Consider the following 26,219-nt stretch of genomic DNA (forward strand, 5'->3'; position numbering starts at 1 on the left):
CCCTTTCCCCCCAGTAGTTATATACTGTTTTGACTTTGTTAGTGAGATTCCAAAGAACCCTTTTCTTGTGAGACCTCACCAGCTCATATCCCCTTATGTGTATGAGCAGCCCACATCACTTTTCACTACATGCTTTGATCTACATTTGCCAACTGAGCTAGTCTAGAAATACCTATTAACAATTGAAGGACATTATCTACAGGTGGGCTGGCATGCATTTTTGTGGGGGAAACAGAAGAAAATACATACATACTTCCAGCAACATCAGATAAGAGGAGCATTGATTGAGATATGGGGGGGGGAAAGACACTATGGGAAAATTCCAAATTGGTTTTCGCTGATGGAGGCAGTGATTCACCCTAATACATTAGAGAAAAAAAAGATGATGAAATATAAAGAATTACTGGATAACCAAGGAAATCTAAAATCTAGAGAAGAGTTGGAGGAACAAAGAATACCCATAGATTAGTGGTTGTATTTGCAAATTCAATCCAGATATAATAGAGACAGGCAAGAATATGGAATAAGTCAGACCCCACATTTACTTGATAAAATCCTAATAAGCAAGGAAGGAAAATTATTATCAAAAAATTATAAATGTTTATTAGAAATAGAGTTAGAGGAAGAAATAGTGAAGGGGCGATGTTAGCGTGGGCACGAAATGTGGGGTGAAATATAAATTTAGACGAATGGGAAAGATTATGGAACATAAATTGCAAATTGACGCTATCAACTGCATACAGGAAGAATCAATATAAAATGATTTATAGATGGCATTTAACACCGGCGAGATTGGTCAAAATGCATAAAAATATAGACCCGAAGTGCTGGAAATGTAGAATCAGAAAAGGAACATTCTATCACATGTGGTGGCTGTGCCCCAAAGCAAAAAATTATTGAGAATGAATAAGAGATTGGATACAGGAGATAACTGAGATAAAAATAGATTTTAAACCGGAATTATTTCTTTTGGGCATAATAAATTCAAAGATTGAAAAACAACTCCAACACATCATTATACATATATTGACTGCAGCCCGCATAGCATATGCCCAATGTTGGAAGAATGAAAATACACCCACAGATGACATGGTTATTTACAAAATTTTGGAATGCGCAGAAATGAATAAACTCACATTAGAATTAAAAGACGCGACAGAATCTTATGAAATTTGGAATAAATGTTATAATTGGCTAGAACAGAGAAAGAAAAAGATATAATTATCGAATGTAAATAAAATGTAAATAAGATGTCATACAATGATTCTGTTAAAAGAAAATTTTTGTTTATGTATGTTTAGTTTGTCTTGGTGTATGGTGTATGGTGGTAAATAAAAATAAAAAATAAAAAAATAGAAATACCTTTTTGGAGTTCATTGTACTTTCTTTTGATTTTACTACTCTGAATACTTTGATATCAAGGGCAAACTTGGCCATCTCATTCTTTACCCATTAGTCTACAGCAGTTATCAGTAAATTAAATGGTTCAATATCAATCTCTAAGGCGGCATCAGTTTAGTTTGAAAGATGTCCATTTAGATCTATTTTTGCTTGGCTAGGGTTAGGGTCAGGCATATTGACAGCCCCAAAGTGCAGTGTCTATTGGATCACTCTGTCTACTAACTAGAAAGCTAGTGAGATGACTTACCATTATTTTATAAGTAATGCAAGGTGGCAAACATACACAATGCTCTCTCCTCCTAGTTTCTCCACAACAGAATCCTGTGAAGTGGATTGGGCTGAGAGAGTGACTGCCCGAAAGACACACAGCTGGTTTTCATTTCTTAGATGGCACTAAAACTCATAATCTCTTCATGTCTAGGTCAACATCTTAACCACTACACCAAATTTATTGCCAGCTGGGTGACTGGTGTAATTTTTTTAAAAAAAATCATATTGATTGTACCAAAGAAAATAAAATGATTACTCAAAGCAGAGCTTAGGTAGCAATAATACTTAATACACTGTGAGGAATTTCCATAGTTATATGTGACATAGGCTTTATGTGGTTTTTATTTTCCAATAAAGGAACTTATTTAAGTGAAAATAGAAATTTGGAAATTCTTTACATGTGGATTGCATTTAAATTATATGAAAGTCTTACTTGCAGGTATGCTCAATCTCAAAAAATATATATAATATCATATCTAAGCAATCTTATTTACATACGAAGGGCAGTTATTGTCTAACTCACATTCAATTTTAAATTGGAAATGTGTTTCCAGGTTAAAAATAATTATGAACATCCTAGTTATATTTTATTTTCATTGTATAATGAGTATTTTCCAGTAGAGGTAAGAGCACTGTCCTTTGATAGCATTCAAGAAGATGCTGAAAATAGCTGTTCTAGAGAATAGCAATAGCACTTAGATTTATATACCATTTCACAGTGCTTTACAGCCTTCTCTAAGTAGTTTACAGAGTCAGCATTTTGCTCCCAACAATCTGGATCCTCATTTTACTGACCTCAGAAGGATGGAAGGCTGAGTCAACCTTGAGCTGGTGAGAATCGAATTCCGAACTACTGGTAGTCGGCAGTTAGCAGAAGTATCCTGCACTGCTGCATTCTCACCATTGCGCTGCCATGGCTCTTTAGGCAGTCTTAGATATCTTTCATTTGCCTTTTCATTTTGCTTCATTTCAATTCTTGTATAATATCCCTGGTTTCTTTTTAATTGTTTCACAGTATTGTAAGACTAATGAAATAAATGAAAGACATTTGTAAAATTTCATTACAAATGCTTTATGTTCTTTGTCAATCTGCATATCACATCGCATTATTATTTGTTAAATATAATTGTGCTCTTTAACTTTTTAACTTAAGGTTAAAAATTTGTCAGAGTAATCTTGAAAGCTAATTCTTTATTTTCAAGTATTCATTCTTTTATTAACTTTAATTCAATTAAACTGATTTTTTTTATGAACTTAACTGCATATTGGGGTCAAGATGCTAGTTTATTGGAGCTTTGGTGTGTGCATACAAGTTATATAGGAGAATTGATATTTTTATAGGGGACTTACAAGTTGGAAGGGATCTTGGAGGTCTTCTAGTCCAGCCCCCTGCTCAAGCAGGAGAACCTATACCATTTCAGACAGATGATGATCTAGTCCAGGCAACCTTGGCTCTTTTATGACTCTTGGACCTCAACTCCCAGAATTCCTGAGTCAGCTTTTTTATTATCCTTGATTTCTGTTGCAAGTCTTTGTTCGTTCTTGAGCCTTTGTTTTCCTGACTTCATCTTTGCATGTTCTGGCTATCTGCTAATAATTGGCCTTAGTTATTTGCCCATCTTTCCATTTTTTGTATTTGGCCTTTTTGTCTTTCAGTTTGTCAGAGAGATCTTTGTGCAGCCATGCTGGCTTCTTCTTGAATTTCTTGTTTTTCTTTCTGAATAGAAAGAAAATAGAAAATGCTGATCTGGGCATTTATGATTGCATTTTTCAGGGTTTCCAATGCTTCTTGGGTTATTTTCCCCTTTAGGATTTTCATCCATGGGATCTTTCCTAGGTTCTCTCTGAGTTTGTTAAAGTCAGCTCTTTTGAAGTTTAAGACACTGGTTGGATTGTTTTCTATTGCTAGTGTTTGCATGATATTAAATTCCAGTATGACATGGTCACTTTCACCCAAGGTTCCGGCAATTTCAATTCCCTCTATCACTTCTTCTCTATTTGTAAGGATTAAGTCCAGTATAGCTTTTCATCTAGTTCCCTCCTCCACCTTTTGGATGACAAAGCTTGGTTGGTTAGGAATTTGTTTGATCTCCCGCTCACTGCAGAGTTTGTCTCCCAGTTGATATTCAGGTATTGGGCTGAACTCTTTTCCTGTGGCTACTCTGAAAGGCATGTAGCCAGTGCTGCTTTGAACAGAATTATTTTAAGACACCTCGGCGAAAGGGAGGAGGTCAGTCCAGTTTGTCTGTTGGTAGGAAACGTAGCATCTGAGATATTGCTCCACCATTTTGTTAGCGGATTCTGCAGCCCCATTGGGAGGTGGATGAAAAGCAGATGATAAGCCTTGAGATGATCCAATTAATTTAAGAAAACTCCTCCAAGATTTCGTTGTGAAATGCAACCCTCTGTCTGAAATTATTCCCTTAGGGGTGCCATGCAGCTGGTAGATATATTTCAGGAACCCTTTAGTCAGTTGTTGGGCAGATGGGTGTCCTTTGCAGGCAATGAAATGGGCCTGCTTCGAGAACAGGTCTATCACAGTCCAGATGACAATATTTCCCCTACTTTCAGGTAGGTCTACTTTAAAGTCCATAGCTATTTCTTCCCATTGTTGGGAGGGGTCTGCCGCTGGTTGCAGTAGCCCAGGGGGTTTCCCTGGAATTCTTTTCATTGTGGCACATACAGTACAACTCTTGACATAGTTTTCCACATCTCGTTTTAGCCCCGGCCAGCAGAATTGCCGGCGAATGAGGTGTAGAGTTTTTAAATATCCAAAGTGCCCAATCTGTTTTACTTCATGGCTGTGTTTGAGAGCATTAAGATGGAGGGCTTCAGAGAGATATAGTTTACCCCCCTTGTAAGCCAAAACATCCCTGCATGTTAGGGAGGTTTCTTTATCTTTGAACCATTGATCAGTGAGGAGCTCTCATTTTATTTTCTTTACTCCGGGGTCATCAGGATTAGGGACCTTGTGAGACATAAGTTGGGCAGCAGTTTGTGGATTGGAGATAATTGCTTCCTTAACCTCCTCACATTCACTTTTGTACTGGGATAATCGGGATAGCACATCAGCTAGGAAGTTTTTTCCTCCCAGTATGTACTTTAGAGTGAATTTGAAGTGGTTAAAGTACTGTGCCCACTGCACTTGCTTTGGGGACAATTTGTGGGGAGTTTTCAGTGCTTCTAGATTTTTTTTTTTATTGAAAATTTTTAAAATTTTACAAAACAAATCCCCTCCCCACCCCCCCCCACCCTCCCATACCCTCCCCCAACTCCCCAAACCTCCCTAACCCTACCCTAGACCTCCCAGAGTTGGTTACAGGCTTATCCAAAATGTTTCAAAAAAAAAAGAAAAAGAAAAAGAAGAAAAAAAAACTTAAAGCACCTATAAATCCTAAACAAATCTAAATACCTTAAGTTAAATAAATTATCTCTAAAAGATAATAGTAATTAAAATCATTAAACACATTATAATATACTCTAAACATCTTCTAATCATACTTATAATATTATCCATCATTCTATATAAGTTCCTTCCAAAACACAATTTTAAACACAACTTTCTTTGAACATCTATACCTATAAAATCTAATATGAATCATTAGCAAATCTGAATACATTTAATTAAACTAATTATACTCTCTCCAAAACTTTAAGCATTACTTAAAACTTAAAATGTTGAAATAAACAAATTATACTCCCTCCAAAACACAAATTTAAACATTACTTAAAACATAAAATATTAAGAACCCCTTATACACATTTAATCAAATTTCATCTTGAAAATAATAATAATACTGATATTATTATCATTTTTATAAACTCCCTCCAAAACACAAATTTAAACATTAATTAAAACTTTAAAAATCCCTTATACACATTTAAGTCTTTAACAATAACTAAACATTTAAATCTTCACCAATAACAAATTCCATCCACAAGAAACACAATCTTTATCAGTCTCAATTGTCCATTTTCACTCTCCATCCGTTATCATATTATTATCAGTCTCAATTTTTAACACAATCTTTATCAGTCTCAGTTGTCCATTTTCACTCTCCATCCGTTATCATATTATTATTAGTCTCAGTTATCCATTTTCATTCTCAGTCTCCGTCTTTAAGCTTATCAAGCTCAAATGATATGCTCTAAGCTCTGCCTTTAAGGATGCTGAACCCCAATGACTCAGAAACCAATACACATGGGGATTCCTTAAACTCCTCATTCTGTTGGTTTTCTTTATATGTTGCGCAAGTTATCCTCCCCTTCCTCTCAGCTTGTTGAAACCCCTCAAGCTGAGATTTCCCATTTTCCATTTCAGACAACAATTCCACCTTTAAAGATTGCTCCAAAGGCTTTGTAAATCTTGCTTCTCCCGCAGGTTCAAGAGCCACTAAATGTGAGGCTTCCTTAATCTTCTTCTGGTGTTGTTTTTCTTTGCAATTATGTGCTACACAAGTTATCTTTTGCTCCTCAATCTGAACGTGTTGAGACCTCTCCAACAAATGTTCCCCAATTTTAGGGTCCAGGGATTCCCCAATTTTCATAAATATAGGCTCTTCAAACTGTAATTATACATTCTTTTCTTCCAAGGCTTTAAACTTAATAGATGGCGATAAACATACCCCCAGGACCAAAGTATAAAAATCTTTTGCTTGAGCAACAGTGTTAAGTCTATAACATATCCCCAGGTAGTTGACCACCATTCCAATCGGAACATCCCATCTAAACGAAATTCGTCTCTTTTTAAGTTCATCTACTAAGAAAACAAAGTCCTTTCTTCTTCTTAAGATTTTAGGTGGGATCTCCTTTAAGATTATGACGTCTTGTGAAGCAATTTGAAATCTCTTCTTATAAAAAGCTTGTATGATTTCATTGCGTAAAGATCTTTTTCCAAAATAAATTACCACATCTCTTGGCAAATTCTTTTGCACTGCCATCACGGAGTTCACTCTAAATAATTTTTCAATTTCACTAGATATTTCCTCCTTTCTTTTATTCAAAATCACGGCAAAGTCCTTTGCAACCATCTCTTTCAGATCTCCTTGCAAAGACTCTCCCAAGCCTCTTATTCTTAAGGCATATTCCATTTGACCATATTGAAGCATAAGAATCTCATTTTCCATTTCTTTTTCCATACTTTCAATTTTTCCCTCCATTAATTCCACTTTTTCAGCTACTTCTTCCACACGGGAATTCAACTTTTCAAGAACAGAAGCAACTCCTTTTAAAGCCAAAACTATATCTTGCCTCAAAGTCTTATTATTTTCCTCTAAAATCTTTTTCATTTCTGCCCTAATTTGAATTATAACATTTCCCATCATATCTTGCAAATCTGTCACAGTTGTTGGCTGGGCCACAGAGGAGGGTGGAACTATTGATTTAGAGCAGTGATGGCGAACCTATGACACGCGTGTCAGTGCTGACACGCGTAGCCCTTTGGGGTGACACGCGCAGGATGAACCGCCTGAGTTCTCCTCACCGCCTCTTTCCTTGGGTGCCTTTCTGTTCCACTCGGGACAGCCGAACCAGAACTCCTTTCTAGGAATTAACGATCTATGGTCTTTCCTCCCTCTCTCCGTTTATCTTAAGGTTTTGCGGGTTCTGTTACCACCATCTGGAGGTCTCGTGGCTGAGGGGAGCTAATAAGTGCATCTCCCCTGCCCTGCTGGATTTTTTCTCTGGCTTTCCCAGAATTCCGCCCAGCCTCCGCGTTCTTTTCGCCGCCGCCACCTCCTCCTCCTCCGCAACCCGTCCCATCCCTTGCAGCACCCTTCCACCCTGGAGGTTCTCTTGGATCAGCATCTATTCTCTCCTGACCCATCTCTCCCTCTCCTCTTTCTCCTCCACTTTCCATGATGCTGACGAAGGAATGGCAAGAAACAGGAGAAGGGGATTAAATGAAAAGCCTCAGTTGTTACTTCTCCCGACAAGCTAAGAGTCGATGTAAGTAACAGAATAGAAGAGGAAGGGGCCGCCCCGCTGCTTTTATATCACATCTCACTCCTCTCAGGCTGGAGGGGGAAGCTGGCCTTACATGTATTTAGTATAATGAACTCATTACGCGGTTGCCATTGGGCCAACCTCCACGTCCATCTGTGAGCTCATAATCAGTGATTGGCTGAGACCAATGACCCTCCTTTTGCTATGGGAAACAGGAGATTTTTGGTGGAAGAGAAAAAAATTGCGCAGCTAAGGCGGCAAAGTAATCCGTTCTTCAGAAAGCAGAAAGCAGAAACCAGAAAGCAACCCAGCAAAGTCTTAAGCGAAAGATTTTTATGTAACATTCAACTCTCATTGAAAAGCCTTTCAGGAACGAGCTAGAGTAGTTCAAGGATAAGGTATACAAATTTTAATATATTTTTTTTAAAACGCTTAAATAAGAAACGTTCAATAATAAAACGCCCATATTTTAACCAACTCTGGAGACGAATCCAAAGAGATGAATCTCTTGTTCCTTCGGGCAATTTTAACGTGGTAAATCAAGAAAGATACACGTAACTCTTGGGGCAGAGGCAAACTCTAAGCCACCATTTGTACAGGAAGAAGCGCAGAGAAATAAACTAGGTCACCAGGTTATTGTGGGTAACTTTTTCCAGTCAGGCCGCAATTAGTGCCACACAGTAAGGGGGAGGAAAGTTGGGAAATTATTAGCAATAATGCGACTTAGGTTTGGGGTCTGCTGCAGAGGCTGTATAAGAGCATGCTGGGAGGTGCAGTTAGTAACTACAATGCTCAGCATGCCCTCATACAGCCTATGGCTCTGCAGCAGTGCAGCTGAGCCAAAACTACAACTCCCAGCATGTTGCACCATAACCTATACTACTATATAGTCAAGTGCAACATGCTGGGAGTTGTAGCAACTAACTACAACTTCCAGCATTCCCTGACATAAATTTGAGCATATAAAATATAATAATGTATGTGCCACAGAAACAAGAAGCTTATTGTGCCACCAATTACATTACACTGATCAATACTTTGCTATAGCACAGCATTGATCAGTGTATGTAATTGAATGATTACATGTAATAGTCCCCCATAGGGAGTAAATATAGTGAATAAAATCTTTAAAAAAAAATGAATGTCAATAAGCCCCTTCAATAATAAAAATTTCAATCTCCTTTTGTCTGTAGGCCTGAACTCCGGCACAGAGAGTCTACTCCTGGGGTGCCATGGACTTGTAATTGCCCACAATAACTGAGATAAGTGAGGGGGAGGCTGTGTTAGGCTAGTTAACCCCTAATTGGCTAACAAGCTATCTATAATTCTATCTGCTGTCACTGGCCCACTGATGGAGCACCCAAAAAGTAAAAAACAAAGGTTAAGTAAAGGGAGTGGTAGTAGCAGTGGCCGACCCTTTCAGGAGACATGGAGCGAGATGTATGGTATTATAGAAAAAAATGGCAGATCATTTTGCGTTCTATGTACTGAAACGGTAGTAAGCAGAACGTGGAATATAAATAGACATTTTGAAACTAATCATTCCCAGCTCTTGGAAAAAAGCGAGGATGAAAGGAAGGAATACATTTCCAGGAAGCTACACCTTTATAAGAGCCAATCTAACTCCATCCTTAAATTTATAAAAGGCTGTACAAATTTAACATCTGCAAGTTTGAGCATTGCTCACTCCATAGCTCAGCATGCAAAAGCACTTAATGAGGGAGAATTTATTAAAGAAACTCTCCTAAGATGTGCGCCACTTCTATTTCACGATATGCAGAATAAAGATGCAATTATTAAGAGAATATCTGAGTTACCACTCAGTAGAAATATCATAAAAGACCGAATAATGAGACTGAACACAAACGTACAACATCAATTAAAGAGAGACATAAGGAATTGTAAATATTTTTCCATCTGTCTTGATGAAACTACTGATGTCATGTCACATGCTCAGTTGGCCATTATTGGTCGATATTCTGATAGTCACACAATGAGAGAAGAGTTGATAAAGTTAGTATCAGTTCCAACAAGTACATCAGTAAGCGAAATATGTAAGGTTGTTATGCAAACATTCTGTGACCTAAGCATTGATATCTCTAAAGTTGTGTCAGTGACGACAGATGGTGCCCCAAACATGGTGGGGAAAAAAGTTGGATTTGTGAAATTGTTTACAGAAGCTATTGGACATCCGAATTGTGCCTTTTCATTGTATTATCCATCAGGAGGCTTTATGTGCCAAGGCAGGATTCACTGACTTAAATGACTTAATGTCAGTTGTTACAAAAATAGTTAATTTAATAGCTGCTCGCCCCCTTCACAAGCGAGAATTTTCAGCACTTTTACTGGAGGTTGATTCCACCTACAGTGGACTGCTGATGTACAATAATGTAAGATGGCTAAGCCGAGGCAAGGTTCTTGAGCGCTTTGTGGAGTGCTTTGAAGAAATTAAGGTATTTCTTGAAGATAAGGATCTGGGAAACTTTCCTCAGCTCAATGATGATAAGTGGGTCAACACCCTGATGTTTTTTACAGATCTCTCTGTTCATGTTAATGAACTGAACTTAAAGTTACAAGGTTTTGGCAAAAGTATTGATGTTATGTTTGGATACATAAAAGCTTTTGAAAGTAAAGTAAAAATTTTCAAGCAAGATGTAGAAACTAAAACGTATAAGTATTTTCCTCGAGTACAAAAGCATTTTGAGAAGGCCAGTGCAGCTGTACGAAATGAAGTGGAACTCTTGCATATGAAGTGCCAGCATGTTTTAGACTCGTTACTTGACCAGTTTACTGATAGATTTAGTCAATTTAGAAGCCTAGAACAGACCATGAGAATAATTAAGTATCCTGATGTAGTAGTCTACAATAGTTTGGAATTAAATGGTTTCCAATGGATGCAAATAGATGATTTGGAGATGCAGCTTGCAGAATTTCAAGACAGCATCTGGGCTCAGGTGTTTGTCGACTTGAGGTCAAAGCTTGAGAATCTGGAAAGGGGCCGCTTGGAGAATCAAGATGAGTGCCACTACGAACAGGAAATTTGGAGTGCCTGGAACAGACTACCAGACACTTTTAGCACCCTGAAAAATATAGCAACAGCTTTACTCACAATTTTTCCTTCTACGTACTTTTGTGAGACCTTATTCTCAGCATTAAATAATATCAAAACCAACAAAAGAAACAGATTGACAGATGAGGTTAGTAGCGCTTACTTGGGCCTGAAGTGTACAAAATACCAACCTTCAATTGAAGATTTAGCCAATGAAATTCAGCAACAAAAAAGTCACTAATATTCAGGTTAGTTAAAGAATTCGCCCTCCCCCTCACTTATCTCAGTTCATGGCACCCCAAACAAGTTCAATAATATCAAGGGCAACATACGAAATCGACAGATTGATGAACAAAGAAGTTAATAAGCAGGTATGTTAAATAATTTGTTAATTATAATAATTATAATAATTATATATTGCAATTATACATTTTTGTAGTTTAAACTATAAATTGCGCAAAATTATGTTTTTTTGTTGAAGTGACACACCACGCGAGTTATGCTCGATTTTTTGCCGAATTTTGACACACCACGCCGAAAAGGTTGCCCATCACTGATTTAGAAGCTGTAGAGGTTCCTGGGCGCTTTGGAGCCATCTTAAAAAAAGACTTACTCCTTCTTGAAAGTTACAAAAATTCCTTCAAAAAAAAAAAAAGAAAAAGAAAGAAAAAGAAAAAATCAAGACTCCCTCAAAAGAAAAATCATTATATAAAAAGAAAAAAGGGAGTTAAAAAAAAGGGAGTTAAAATATCCATTCCAATCATTAAAAAGAAAAGGAAAGAAAAAGGGGAGGAGAAACATCAAAAAGCCTGCCTTCTAAAAGTCTTAAACACCAAAAGACCAGACTATTAAAAATACAAAAAAACAAAACTAAAAAGTTAAATAACAAAAATAATAATGCTTCTAAAATCCATCCAGTCATTAAAAGGGCAAAAAAAAAAGAAAGAAACCGATCAGCGTTCTAACTTCCCAACAAAGCAAAAACAAAAAGAAACGGCAGTCTGCCGATCGCCATTTTACTTTCCCTTTCAGCACAAAGTAAAAAGTAAAAGGAGAGAATATAAACATGAAAATAAATCTTTAAACTTAAAATGCATATAAAGTCAAAGAAAGCAAAAAAATAAATCCTCTAATCAACTCTGTCTGCTTCTAAAAAAAACTCACCAGATCACTTTAAGCGCGGAGGTGTTTGCAACGGCTTGTTTTGTCCCTAGGGACAAAAGCAGCTGGGAAGCGGAGACAGTCTGAACTCTGTGGGAGCACTCTGTCACCCCCCCCAAAAAAGGAAAGGGGGGTGCATAAGAGGCTCTACCACTATTCAGACAACCCTCTACCCCCCCCTTTGCCCGGGAGGGGGATTTTGAACCGCTGAACAGCTGATGTCTGCTGTTCATAGCGGTTCATTACACTTACCCAGGAGGACGGCTACAAAGTAGCCGCCATCGCCGTGCAGATCCACCGGAAGTCCCCAGTGCTTCTAGATTTTTGTGATCTGTCCATACTTCAAATGGCACCATGCTCCCTTCTAGATAGTGTCGCCAGTTTAACAGCCCCCACCTAATTGCAAAGGCCTCCTTCTCCCAGGTTGCCCATTTCCTCTTGCTTTCAGTAAATTTTTTAGAGGATTGTAGAACTCCACTTTTGTTCTTTTGCAGTAATACAACTATGATTGCCACATCGCTGGTGTCAGCTTGGATTACAAAGCGCTTCCCTGGGCAGGGGTGCTTTAGGACAGGTTCAGCAGCAAATAGTCTTTTTAAATTCTCAAAAGCTGTTTGACAGCTCATAGTCCATGTAAGTGGCTGGCCTGGTCATGGTTTTCCTCCTCTTTTGCCTGTTTTGAGTAGTTCTGTAAGGGGTAAGGCAATCTTGGCAAAGGAGGGGATGAATTGATGATGGAAGATGGCAAAACCTAAAAAGCTCTGAAGCTGTTTGCAAGTCTTTGGGGGTTGCCACTCAATTATAGTTCTCACTTTGGCTGGATCCATTTCAACACCCTCGTTGGAAATTCTGTAGCCAAGATAATCTAATTGGGTCTGGTGAAATTCACATTTTGATAATTTGGCATAAAGCTTGACTTCAATAATTTCTTTAACACTTCTCTCGCCAGCTTTATGTGATCAGTCATATTCATGCTGTATATCAGGATATCATCAAGATACACCAGAACCCCTTTGTACAAGTGATCATGTAGGACCTCATTAATCAACTGCATGAATACATCTGAGGGGTCCTGTAGTCCAAATGGCATGACTTTGAACTGATAGCTCCCCTTAGGGCAGTTGAAGGCAGTTTTCCATTCATCTCCCTCCTTTATTCTCACTCAGTAGTATGCCTCTCTCAGGTCTAATTTAGTGAAGATCTCCCCTTAGCCCAGGTGGGTTAGTAAGTCTTTCAGGAGGGGGAGGGGGTATTTATTTTCCACACTCACTGCGTTTAGACCTTTATAATTAATGCAAAGATGAAGAGACCCATCTTTTTTTTTCTTTAAATAATACAGGGGCTCCCATGATAGATTTGGCCCATTCAATGAACCCCCTCACTAGAATTTTGTTCACATATCACTGCATCTCATCCATTTTGAGGGGGGACTTAGCATACATTCTCGGTCATGGGAGTTTGACTCCTGGCACCAGTTTGATAGAGCAGTCATTGGGACTCTGAGGGGCAGAGCATCACATTCTTTTTCACTGAATGCCTCCGCTAGGTCCCAGTATTCTCTAGGGATGAGCGGTTCACCTGGTGGCAGTGAGGCAGCCATGTCACTCGCTCATTAGGTGGCCTAAAGTGTCCCACAATGTCAGTTGAATCAATGGGAGGTTTTTGTGGGGGTGATTGCCATTCAGGTTGCTCTGGTTTCAGCTCGGATTCAGCTGGGAGAGGCTTCTTATAGTAGGCAAGCTGACCGTGTAGCTTCACGACTGCCTGGTACCATTCTTGCAGCTGATCAGGTACTGCTCGATAGATGCAAGCCTGAGAAAGGTGGTCATCTAATCCCTCAATGAAGTGATTGATTAGCGATTGCTCAGGCCACCCCTCTATTCAACCTGCTATCTTGCAAAACTTTCGCACATACTCCAGGGCAGGCCTGCCAGCTTGTTTTATTTTGTGGATTTGTTCTCCTGCTTTGAGGCCAATGGATGGGTTCTCAGATCTTTCTATCAGCCTAGGAGGAAGAGATGGGGGCTCTTCAATTTGGGGATTGTTCATTATATAAATTGTTCAGCCATTCGGATGCTTCTCCCTCTAGGTTGGACACAATCACATCGACCATGGCGCCTTGGTCCGGGTGGAGATAGGCTCAGTGGTTCAAATGAGAGTGCATTTGATTGAGGAAAAAAATTAGTTTTTCTGGGTCCCCATCAAAGGCTGCTCTGAAAGGTGGAGCCCCCCCATTGCAGCTGTTGTACCTCCAGTTGCTGCTGTATGCCCAGGGGTTGCATATTGAGGGGTTGTGGCTATGCCCCCTGCTGCTGTTGGCCCCTCAGCAGTTGCTGTATGAAGACAGGTTCTGGAAGGCTGTCTGATCTGCAATGGAGGGCCTGTAGGCTCCTCTCTGCAGGAGTTGATTTCTGCTTCTCACCTCTAGCTTTTCAAATCTTTCCAGTGACTGACCCAACCCTTCAGTGGCAGATGATCTAGTAGCTCTCCACCGGTCTGTGTTTGCCTTTGAGGGTGGTAAGGCAGTCTCGAGGCATCTGGAGTCTCCACTGGGCTGGGCCTGGGCTGATGGCCAGATCAGTTCTCCTAGCTGCTTGTGTTCTGCTTTTGTCTGCCAAAACTCATCTTTCCATAGCATGCTATCTGTTGCTTCCCCCTCTGCATATCAGCAGCTGCCTGGTCATCATCTTCAAGCAGGTGCTCTTTTTTCATAATGAAATTTCCTCCTGAATCTTTGCCAGCTTCTCTCAAGTCTAGAGACAGCAGCTGGGGTTCAGGACTGCAGGTGGTTTGAAAAGACATGATGTCATGATTCCGACTAATGGAACACTTCAAAGAACTCCAGGTATTGTTCTTCTGGGGTGTTGGTTATTCCTGCCAGTTTAGTGTCATCTGCAAATTTGATGAGTTCCACTTTTATTCTATCATCTAAGTCATTTATGAAGATATTACAGACAGCTATTACGGACAACTATCAAAACAAGAGTCAGAATCAGAATAACAGAGTTGGAAGGGTCCTTATAGGTCATCTAATTCAATCCCCCACCCAAGCAGGAGACCCTACACCATTTCTGACAGGTGGCAGTCCAGTCTCTTCTTGAAAGCTTTCAGTGATGAAACTCCCAAAACATCTGAAGGCAAACTATTCCACCAGTTGATTGTTCTCACTGTCAGAAAATTTCTCCTTATCTTTAAGTTGAATTTCTTCTTGATTAGCTTCTATCCATTATTTCTTGTCTGGCCTTCAGGTGCTTTGGAAAACAGGCTGATCCCCTCCTCTCTGTTCCCTGAGGATGGCTCAGTTGATGAGTTGAGCATCAAGCTCAGAAGACTAAATCTCTGGTCCAGGTGACTGACCCAGATTGGATCTGCAGCTCTAATCTTGTTCAATAGGAAGATTTTAAGAATCAAAATGACTGAATAATTCACAAAGGAGAATTACATTAAATTTTGGGAGCTGTATGATGAACTGTGACATGAAGCAGATTCATAGCTAGAATAGCAGGAGAACATATACTATTTCAGATAAGTGACTGTCTAGTCTCTTCTTAAAAACTTCCAGGGATGGAGCACCCACAATTTCTGAAGGCAAGCTGTTCTACTGGTTAATTGTCCTCACTGTTAGGAAGTTTCTCCTTAATTCCAGGTTGTTTATCTCTTTGATTAGTTTCCAACCATTGTTTCTTGTCTTTCCCTCTCGTGCTTTGGAGAATAATTTGACCCCCTCTTCTTTGCAGCAGCCCCTCAAATATGGGAACACTGTTATCATGGTTAGATTAACCATGCCCAGTTCCTATAACCATTCTTCATGGTTTTAGCCTTCAGTCCCTAATCATATTTGTTGCTCTTCTCTGCACTTTTTCTAGAGTCTCAGCATCTTTTTTATAGTGTAGAGACCAAAACTAGTTGCAGTATTCAAAGTGTAGTCTTACTAAGGCTGATATTAGTTATTTGCATATTTACCAAATGGTCGTATTTATATGCATTGACACATTTGGAATATGAAAGTTGGTTTACTCTCTGAATGGTTACTCCTTTTTATTGCTCTGGACTTTCAGACTTAAAGCAATTAATTGCTCAGGCTGGACCGGAAAATTAACTGTTTCCCTGCTCTCAAGAAAGAATAGATACATCATTTGAAAATTATCCTTTATTCTCAGTCTTACTACTTACTAAATTATGAGCAGCAAAGAAAATTATTACCTGTATTATTATAAAATACCAGTGAAATAAATAGAGAAATCATTAGCTTGGTGCATGTTCTAGGTAGTGTCTCATATGAGGATGGGTCTATGTTTTGAACTATTTCATTGCAAAAAATGAAAACTAAGACAAAATGATAGGAGAGGTGGAGAGGGAAAGATAAATAAGAAAAATCAAAAAGACTGGAGGAGATAAAAGGAGAAGAAAGATCTGCGGAGCAGAGAAGAGAATCAGCTGTGGGTGGAAAGGAAAGCTGACTGAGGGCAGCACAACAACTGGCAGAGAGGAGAAACAAGAGAGATGGTGAGATAGTGGAACAGGGAAGAGAGCCAACTAGGGAGAGAAGAGGAGAATTTACTGTGAATAATAATGCAATTTCAGCCATGAAAGATCACTGAGCAATCTAAGGTGGGTCACTGTTGCCCAGCCAAACCTACTTCACAAGGTATTATTGTGAGTCAAAACTGAACGATGGAATGCTATGGCAATAAGGCTATTTAGTTTTGCAAACAGGTAACTGAAGAGCTTTTACCTTCAGATTCATCTTGTCTATGGGTTGCCGAGACGTCAAACAGAGTCCTTCTGGTTTTATTTAATTGAGTAGGGTGAGGTAGACAATTTATCTTCTTAGCCTGCAGCTCTGTAGGAGCAGGTAGCATCAGTAGCTTTTCCATTGGTGGAGAGTAGTTCTTCTCAAGCACAGCTTCTTTATGGCACATTGCTGAACTCTGATTTCTATCCTGCCCACCAGAAAACTAGGTAGAATTACATCAGAAATTATCCAGGCCCTATAAATAGCCTTATTTAAAAAAATGCTCCATAAACTAGGTTTCTGAAGATTCCAGCAAGATCCAGCCAGCCACTCTGGGAGGATGTTGAATGTTTTGTCTGATTTAGTAGAATGAAGCATCTTGTAACATTAATTTTCTAAAATTACTGTAGGCTCTAAGACTTTGAACAACTTTCCATAAACTGAAACCACTGTATGTATTATACCGGCCAAAATAACAGAATTCTGTAAAATACGGTTTCAGATTGCCAATGCCAGGATATTACTCTCTGAAATTTTCTATATTTAAAAACAAGCGTCTTAATGAGAACAGGCACACTAGAAAACCTTATTATCATGTTCTCTTTTATATGACAAGGAATGAGTCCCAAAGGTGCTTTTTCAAGAGGCAACTGGACTTCCTTGTTTTTCTTTGAAGACATTTTGCTTCTCGTCCAAGAAGCTTCTTCAGCCCCACCATCCAGTCAGAGCTGGAAATCAAAAAGTAAGTAACATTTCCTGCCATGAAAAGTGCATAACCACATCTATACTATACTAGACTATAAATCAAGTGTGGCTTAAAAATGTCTTTTCTTTTTTTATAGACAGGAAACTGGAAGCACAAAGAACAGGGCTGCAAGATCAACAGATGTTAAGGAGTGGTGCTTTAGGGTTTGTTTTGGAAACCTATCCATCAATCCAACTCAGGGAGACGGAGAAGACTTCTGACTGTTGAAAGAGAAGCTTTATCACAAAACCAGGTAGCTTGTTTTCTGATACAGCCACTCAACTTTAAATTGCCACTTTTACTTAATCTCAGATATACAGTATTTATTTAATATGATGCAAATAGACATAAATAAGGTAATTACAGGTTTCTGATATATAAAACCTATCATACAGAGTTCCTCCAATCTTTGGAGTTTGCCTTCAGGGAGGTGACTGATTGGTTTTTGGTTCCTGAAATATTAAATAGAGGTGCTATAGAACAGTTAAGAAAGTGATGCAAATATGAGAAGACCAGCCACAACTTTACCAACATGTGATGCACAAAGGAGAAGTGATGAAAGGGGAGGAAGTTAGACCTTACTGAGTCTGTTCCTCAACCCCAAGGTACTGCAGCCGGCCTCATCTCACTAGCAATATGAACAATATTGCTAGTGTACACGAGATCAGTTCTTAATAAAGTACTAATAATTTGGATCATTAATGGCTGAAGCAGCTGACCTTACATTATATTACATTATATTTCTGATTTTCGTAAGAAAGTGTTTATCAACTTTAAGATTCATGGACTTAAACTCCCAAAGTTCTTAAAGTTGCCAGGGTTGAGAAACATTGACACAGAGGCATGGTTGTGGTTCCAGCTAAGCATTATCTCTGAACTATCTAGCTAAGCATTAAACATGGGCCTGAATACTGGAGAAAACAGGTACTAGGCACCTATATGCCTTCTCTCAACTTCTTCATCTGAGAACCAGTTTTAAATGTCTTTGGAGAAATTGCTTATGTATTATCAATCATCTCCATGCTTTATCTTTTTAAAGATTATTTTATCCAGTTTTTATTACGGTTATAAGTACCTCAAAGCAATGAATATACCTAGTATTTCTTCCTCATCCTACTTTCCTCACAACCTCCCTCCCTGAGGTGAGTTGGACTGAAGGCAAGACTAGAATTCTTGGTCTCCTGGTTTCTAGTCTGGTGCTTTAACCAAACTGTCTTTCTAAAATAATAATAGCCTTGGCTTTAATGTTAAGAATTTTCAGGATGTTTTGAATGGATCTGAACACACATGCCAATTTGGGGTTTCATGGACAAGAGTTTGAACACTAAATCACTGTGGCATTCTATCTTGGTACTTTTACTCCTGGATGATTGTCACCATAAAGTGATTCCAGGAAATAGCTATTTTGATTACAGCACATTCACACTTTGGCAATCCTAATATAGATTAGGATTCATGAAATCAGACTGGGTTTAAAGAGTATACCTACTAGCTTTCACATAATGAATAATAGGTAAAGCTTTTAGCATAGCAGATAATTGATCACATCACTGATGAAAACAATTTTACTTTTTTTACAAACATGGTAAAAAAATTAAATAAATTTACAAGGATCAAGTGCCACTAGAGAGCACATAAACAAGATATCAGTACATAAAGTCTACTTACCTCTTCCTTGACAGTCAGCAGAAGTTTAATAGGATTACCATTCTCTGCCTGCTTAAATGAAGCCATGAGAATGTCAACTCTCCAGTCACCTTCCCAAACCAAACATCTGCTCAAACAAACATAGATACATGGATCTAAGATTTATTTATTGAATCCATTAAGCACTATCTCATACATGTGATTTCCTAAAGTGCACAAAATTAAAATAGGAATCAAAAACAAAGAGTACTCAGAACAGATGGGACAGGTAGATATAAACAGAGAGAGGCCAAATAACCTGGCCCTATGCCATGTAGGGCTTTAAAGATCAAAACTATAACCTTGAATTAAACCTAAGTGGATGATATTGAAGGTTACCAAGAGATCAGGTAAAGCAAAGATGGATGTACTGTTCCCATCAGAGGTTACCCCAGAGTATGACCAATGTTATTTTAGGCCCAAGCTGAAGCCTAGGACCCAAATGGAAGGGTCCCAACTGGAATTTACCTTGTTTCGGATCCCAGCTTGCCAATTCTTTGTGGATTAATATCTGGATTTATTAGTACATCCACAGTAATGCTAGCTTTCTGCGAATAATGGCTCCAATCACCCAACCCAAAGATCACAAACTGTTTTGGCAACGGAAGCGGCAAGCGAGTCTGGAAGCATTTCCGATGACAATTGCTTAGAGGGGATAGAATATAAACATTACTTTGGAAGAGATAGAGAGGTAAATAACTCGGAAAACTGAAGAATGAAGTGGTAAGATGTAAGCAAAGCTTATTTTTTTTTAGTTAAGAAGGTCAACAAAAGCATTTGATAACATCTAGGAAGTTAATGTGACAAAGCCAATTTTTCTATTGATTCTGTTTGTAAGAATCCCTTGTTTTGCCGATTCCCAGATTTGAGAAAAAGTTGAATTGAAAGTTGAACTGAGTAAATTGAACAGCTGATTCCAAAGCTGGAAGGAAAGTTTTAGTAGAAGAATCTCTACTGTTTTTCTGGCTGCTCTGAACATCTAATAGCTTCCAAATATTCAGATGTAAAACTTTACCTCTGTATAGCAGCAAAAAGGAGTCAACTCTCTTCTCACAAAAACATTGTTTTTATAAAATTGTAATGGTAGTAATAGTAATGGACTTTTTTTAAGAAATTCATAAAGTATTTCATAACAAGCTTACAAAATCACTAGAGAAAATTAATTTAATAATATAGAATGTGTGCTGAGACTGTGGGAAAATTGTGTGCAGGTAAATAAATATAAATATGCTTACTTTTGTCTTTGAAGCAATGTTTTAAAATCAGGTTGACTTGTTGAACTCATTTTACCTACCCCGGAAAGATGGAAGGCTGAGTCAACCTTGAGCCGGTGAGAGTTGAACCACTGACCTGCTGAACACAGTCAGTTAAAGTGGCCTGCAGTACTGCACTCTAACTGCTGCGCCACCTTGGCTCTTGACCAATCTCTTCTTAAAAACCTCCAGTATTGGAACACTCACAACTTCTGAAGGCGTTCCACTGATTAATTATTCTAACTGTCAGGAAATTTATCCTTAGTTCTAGGTTGCTTCTCTCCTTGATTAGTTTCCATCCATTGCTTCTTATAATAATAATAATGATTGGAGGTCATCTAGTCCAGCCCCCTGCTCAGGTAGGAAACCCTATACCATTTTGGACAAATGGCTGTCCAGTCTCTTCTTAAAAACTTCCAGTGTTGGAGCATTCACCGCTTCTCGAGGCAGGTTGTTCCACTGGTTAATTGTTCTAACTGTCAGGAAGTTTCTCCTTAGCTCTAGGTTGCTTCTCTCTTTGGTTAGTTTCCACACGTTGCTTCTTGTCCTGCCTTCAGGCGCTTTGGAAAATAGCTTGACTCCCTCTTCTTTGTGGCAGCCTCTGAGATATTGGAACACTGCTATCATGTCCCCCCTCATCCTTCTCTTCATTAAACTAGACATACCCAATTCCAGCAACTGTTCCTTATATGTTTTAGCCTCCAGTCCCCTAATCATTTTTGTTGCTTTTCTCTCCACTCTTTCTAGAGTCTCAACATCTTTTTTATATCGTGGCGACCAAAACGGAATTTAAAATTTGAATCCAACATCATTTGGTATCAAGAGAGTAATAAAGGCATAGTTACCGGAACTGCTTTTAAAATAGGGAACACTCAACGTAAATAAATTGCCAGCGGGGCAACATGCGCAGGCCGGAGACCTCACCTGCTCAGCTGGCAGGGCGGCTCGCGCAGAGAGCACACAAGGAAGAACTCGACTTTGCCGTTCACCGTGGCGAAGTCAGCGAATTGAGACTGGGGAGCCGAGACAACTTCTCGATGCCACAAGCCGCCTGCAGCCCAGCTCCAGCGACGGAGAGGCGTTTTCCACCCATCTAAAGCCAGGAAATTGGAGGTAGCAGAAAACATGTCCTGAAGTTCAGGTCTGGACGGCGGAGGGGGTGGGGGGGGGGCGCTCCTAGATTTGGGAAAACGGCAGTGGCCGATTCGGTTCAGACTGCTGAGGAACGCTGCAGAGTGCTCGCAGGTGCTGGTTCAAGCGTTTCTGGGTAAACTCGAGAATCGCAACACTTCCTGACATCTTTATTAACCGCAGGTGTAAGAATGCCAGCACTGGTTCCTTTGCTTAAAGAGGCTCTGCTGGGCTATTTAGTAATAAGGCAAAATCCAAGAGTTAAATGGCCAGAGCATGGCTTGTAGTTATTGCTTCTAGTGAAACAGGTGGCAATTTGGTAAATACTGGAATTCCGGAAGTTCCATCCATCTTCAAGCTACCAAGGCTGAGCAACACTGAAAATTTAGATGAATCCTATTGGTTCTCAACCTTGGCAACTTTAAGACTTGTAGACTTCAACTCCCAGAATTCTTCAGCCAGCAAAGCTGAACCCCTGGACAGTTCTCTGTAGCTCCTCAGGGTGCTTTGTTGCAGTTCATCTTATTTTGGGATTTGTGTGTTTCTAACCAGATGGACACACCTTCTACAAATTCCAAGAATGGCTATTGGGCCTAAAGGCACTCTCAGAGTTAGCACTGTTTTGAACCATGTCAGCTTCTCAGGTTCTTTTTTTTTTAATCTTAAGGTAATATTAAGTCCAATGAGGGCAATGGGTTATAAGACATTCCTTCAAAAGGTTAAAAGGAAAAAAGTAACTGCATCATTTAGGATTCTTTAATAGCTGAAAAAGTGAACCCTGATATCTCACTTTCACTATCACTACCACACAGGAAATCCTGCTCAGCTATCTAACCTCTTCAAGATTATAAAATAATTAACCATACCAGGCATGAGTGAAATGAAGTGGCTTTATTAGCCAGCCTTTGTCTTTTGTTTTTTATAATTTTAATTTTTTTATAATTATAGTAATTTTACATAAAATGTTTTTAATTTTGTTGTACATGTCCAGAGTCACTTTTGATGAGATGTATAAATTAGCTAAATTAGAAAAAATTAGCTAAATTAGAAAAAATAAAAATTAAAACCACATACTTTCTGATCTAATTATTATAAAGCACACAGAAAGGTTTTTGGATTGATAACCTCCATATTTATAATTTAAACACTATTTTCATCTAAATATCTCTAAAGATTTTAGAGATGCAAAGCTATAACATAATCATAAAATAATAGAGAAAAGGTCATTTCTTACATGGCCAAGCCTTACAAATGTAATTATAATATACATTTTGGAAGGAATCTACCCAAATAGGGTAGAATGCCATTTCAACTGCTTTAAAAAGTGCTATATAAATGTTTGCTTTTGAATGACAAAAATCTAAATCCATTGATCCATCTAGTCTAGTCTATAATACGTAGTTGATTCCTGAAAAGTTGCATGTGGGGAGACCAATCTTCTCTTTTGTCAAGGTCCATGATATATTTAAAAATCAACCTTACGTTGGAAATAGCAATTTCTAGTAGTATCTTTATTCCCAAGAATACCTAGCAATTTAAATGGGCTGCATGAGCTTCCTTTAAAAATTTAAAATGGCTTCCGGTCTGAGGCGACGGCGATGGCGGCTAGCTTTTAGCCGTCCAGCTGGGGAAGTGTCAGAGCCGCGGAGCGCAGCGCGCATCAGCTGGCCCGCGGCTCGGAGTGCAGGGATAGAGGTAGAACCCCTGAACCCCCTCTGGATTTGTTTCTAGAGGGGGTGAAAGGAGTGTTCCCTCGGAGCTCCTGCTGATCTCCGCCTCCCAGCTGTTTTTGCTTCCTAGGAAGCAAAAGAAACCGCCGCTTCTATCTCCGTGTTTATAGCTTCTGGTGAGTAATTTTTAAACGGACGGAGCAGTTTAAAGGATTTTTTGTTATAATTTAGGTGTTTATTTTTTTATTTTTTGATTTCTATTACTATTCGTCCTTTTTTTTATTATATTAGTGAAAGGATTTAAGATGGCGCTTTGAAAGTGTCGGAGTTTTTTTTTTCCTTTCTCTTTTGTTTTACTTTCCCTTTTCAAGGACTGGTTTTTGCTTTTACTTTTGCTTTTGGCTTAGAATTTTTTCTTTTGAATTGTTGGCTCTTTTATTTTTTATTCCTTGGATTTACTCTGGACTTTCAAGGACTATAGTTTGTCTCTTTCTAAAAATTCTTTTCTTTTTTTTTTTTTTCCCTCCTCCCTTTCTGGCTGGAGGGGAAAGGGAAGTGACAATTGTGCTTTTTAAAATGGCTTCAAAGAGGCAGCAGCCTTCCTCAACACCCAAGGTTATTTCTTCTCCTATAACTTCCACTGCACAGCTACAACAACAATCTAAACATGTACCACCGGCTCAGCCACCACCCTCCCCTCCTCTACCTGGACTTTCAGCACAAGAGGTTAGAGGCATAATGGGAGAGATTGTAGTTCAAATGAGAGAGGAAATGACTCAATTTGTCTCACAGATTAAATCAGAAATTAAATCTGATCTCAAAGAAGAGATAACGGGGATAAAGACTAAATTGCAAGAAAATAATAATGAATTACGACAAGATATACTGGCAGCTGTTTCAGGTTTGGCTACTGTGGTGGTTAAGCTCGATGCAAGGCTTGAGGAAGTGGAAGACAAAGTTGACTCTTTGGATGACAAAATTCAAGATGTGGAAAGGAAGGTGGACTCCTCACAAGAAGATATTTTGATGTTTCAGTACAGACAAATGGAGTATGCCCTGAGGATCAGAGGCCTCAAGGAAGATGTGAATCAAGATCTGGTGGAGGTGGTCCTTACTGATCTGGCACTGGCCTTGGATATGGATAAAGGAGAATTACAGAGAGAAGTGGAAAAAATTTATAGGCTCAACTCCTGGATTGCTAAGCAGAAGAACTTGCCTAGAGATGTGGTGATTTATTTTACAAAGAAGTCCCTGCGGAATGAGATTATACAAGTTTTTTACAATAAAAGATTTCAGATTGCTGCCCAAGATGTCATCATTCTAAAGGAAATCCCATCCAAAATTTTAAGAAGCAGGAAAGACTTTGCTTTTTTAACCAATGAGCTTAAAGCTAGATCGATGCCATTTAGATGGGAAATTCCGATGGGTATTGTTTTGAGCCATGCTGGGACACGCTACAGATTGAACACAGTTGATAAAGCTAGAGACTTTTATACTTCGGTCCTGGGTGCAGGCTCAATCTCATCTGGTCGGAAATCTCTGAGTGGTAAGGAAGTTGAGCAGCAATCTGAGGCATTAGATTTGGTTTCCGCTGGGATGATAGAAGCTGTAAAGCAACGCCAGACGGAGGTTAAAGAGCAGAGGATGACCCGTGCAGCCTATAAGCGTAAAGAGAAGGAGCAACGTAAAAAAGAGCCTAAAGAGAGTTCTCCTGGAAGTGCATCACCGCCGGTGGGAGGAGCAAGACCCAAGAGTTATGCAACACACGCAGCTCTTTCAGAGTTTGATGGTGTCTTCTCCAGGCTGCGTGCCAAGGGAGATGGCAAAGTTTTTGACCTGGAATGTTAATGGATTGAATTCTCCTCAGAAACGCAAAAAAATCTTTTATTATTTGAAGCAACATACTAATGATGTTATTTGCTTACAGGAAACTCATATTTTACTTAAAGATCAGAAATATTTAGTTAATGCTCGTTTGGGATCTCATTTTATATCTTCTGCTCCTGGGAAGAAAGGGGGAGTTGTTATATATGTTAAACAAAACCTACCAGCTTGTCTGGTAGAATCAGATCCCCAGGGGAGATATGTGATGATTGAACTTGGTATTTATGGTAAGAAAGTACTTATAGTTGGACTTTATGCTCCAAATCAACAACAGGAACAATTTTATAAACAGTTACACCAAAAAATAACTTTGCTTGATTATAGATCGGTGGTATTAATGGGTGATTGGAATGGTGTCTTAGATACACAAAGGGATAAGAAAGGTTCCTCTCCTTTTCTTAAACAAGCAAGGCTACCTAAAGCCTTTTTTGATATGAAAGAAGACTGGGAATTAAGGGATTATTGGCGGGAACGTAACCAAGAGGAGAGAGACTTTACTTTTTTTTCTGATAGACACCAATCTTTTTCAAGAATTGACTTTTTCTTGATTACCACGGACTTGTATAATAAAGTAAAGAATGTAAAGATTTTTCCTAGATCACTGACGGATCATAGTCCAGTTTGGATGGAGCTGATTCAAGAGAAAGAGGAAAGAAGATCCTGGAGAGTCAATGAAAATTTGTTTAGACAAGAGAAGAATGTTCAAAAATTAAAGGAGTGTTTAAAGGACTATTTTGTTTTGAATATGTACAAGGGGACTTCAATGTCAATGGTATGGGATGCAGGTAAAGCATTTATGCGCGGTGTTTTGATAAAAATGAATAATTTTTATAAGCGAAATCAGATTCAGAAACGTAGAGAACTTGAAGATGAAATTAAATTAAAAGAAAGGGCTTTGATTCTAAATCCTTCTGATGAAAGTACTAAAGAATCTGTAAAGTTATTAAGGTCACAATTTAATATGTTGATAGCAGATCAAGCTGCAACCAACTTATTATTTATGAAACAAAATACATTTTGTAATGCTAATAAGCCGGGGAGATGGTTGGCTTATCAATTAAGAAAGAAACAGAGACAGAGAATAATAGAGAAAATAAATTACAAGGGTAAACTAGTTTCTCAGAAGGAATTAATTAAAAAATCTTTTTTGGATTATTATCAAAACTTATATAAATCTACTAATGTACAATTGTTAGATATAAATAAATATTTAGCTGAGGCAAGTTTTCCTAGACTGACTGAGGATCAGAAATATGAAATTAATGGCTTAATTACTAAGGAGGAAATTGCC

Source organism: Crotalus tigris, unplaced genomic scaffold (genome assembly GCF_016545835.1).
Source record: "Crotalus tigris isolate CLP2741 ecotype Arizona unplaced genomic scaffold, ASM1654583v1 scf7180000017753.6788120, whole genome shotgun sequence".
NCBI lineage: Eukaryota > Metazoa > Chordata > Lepidosauria > Squamata > Viperidae > Crotalus > Crotalus tigris.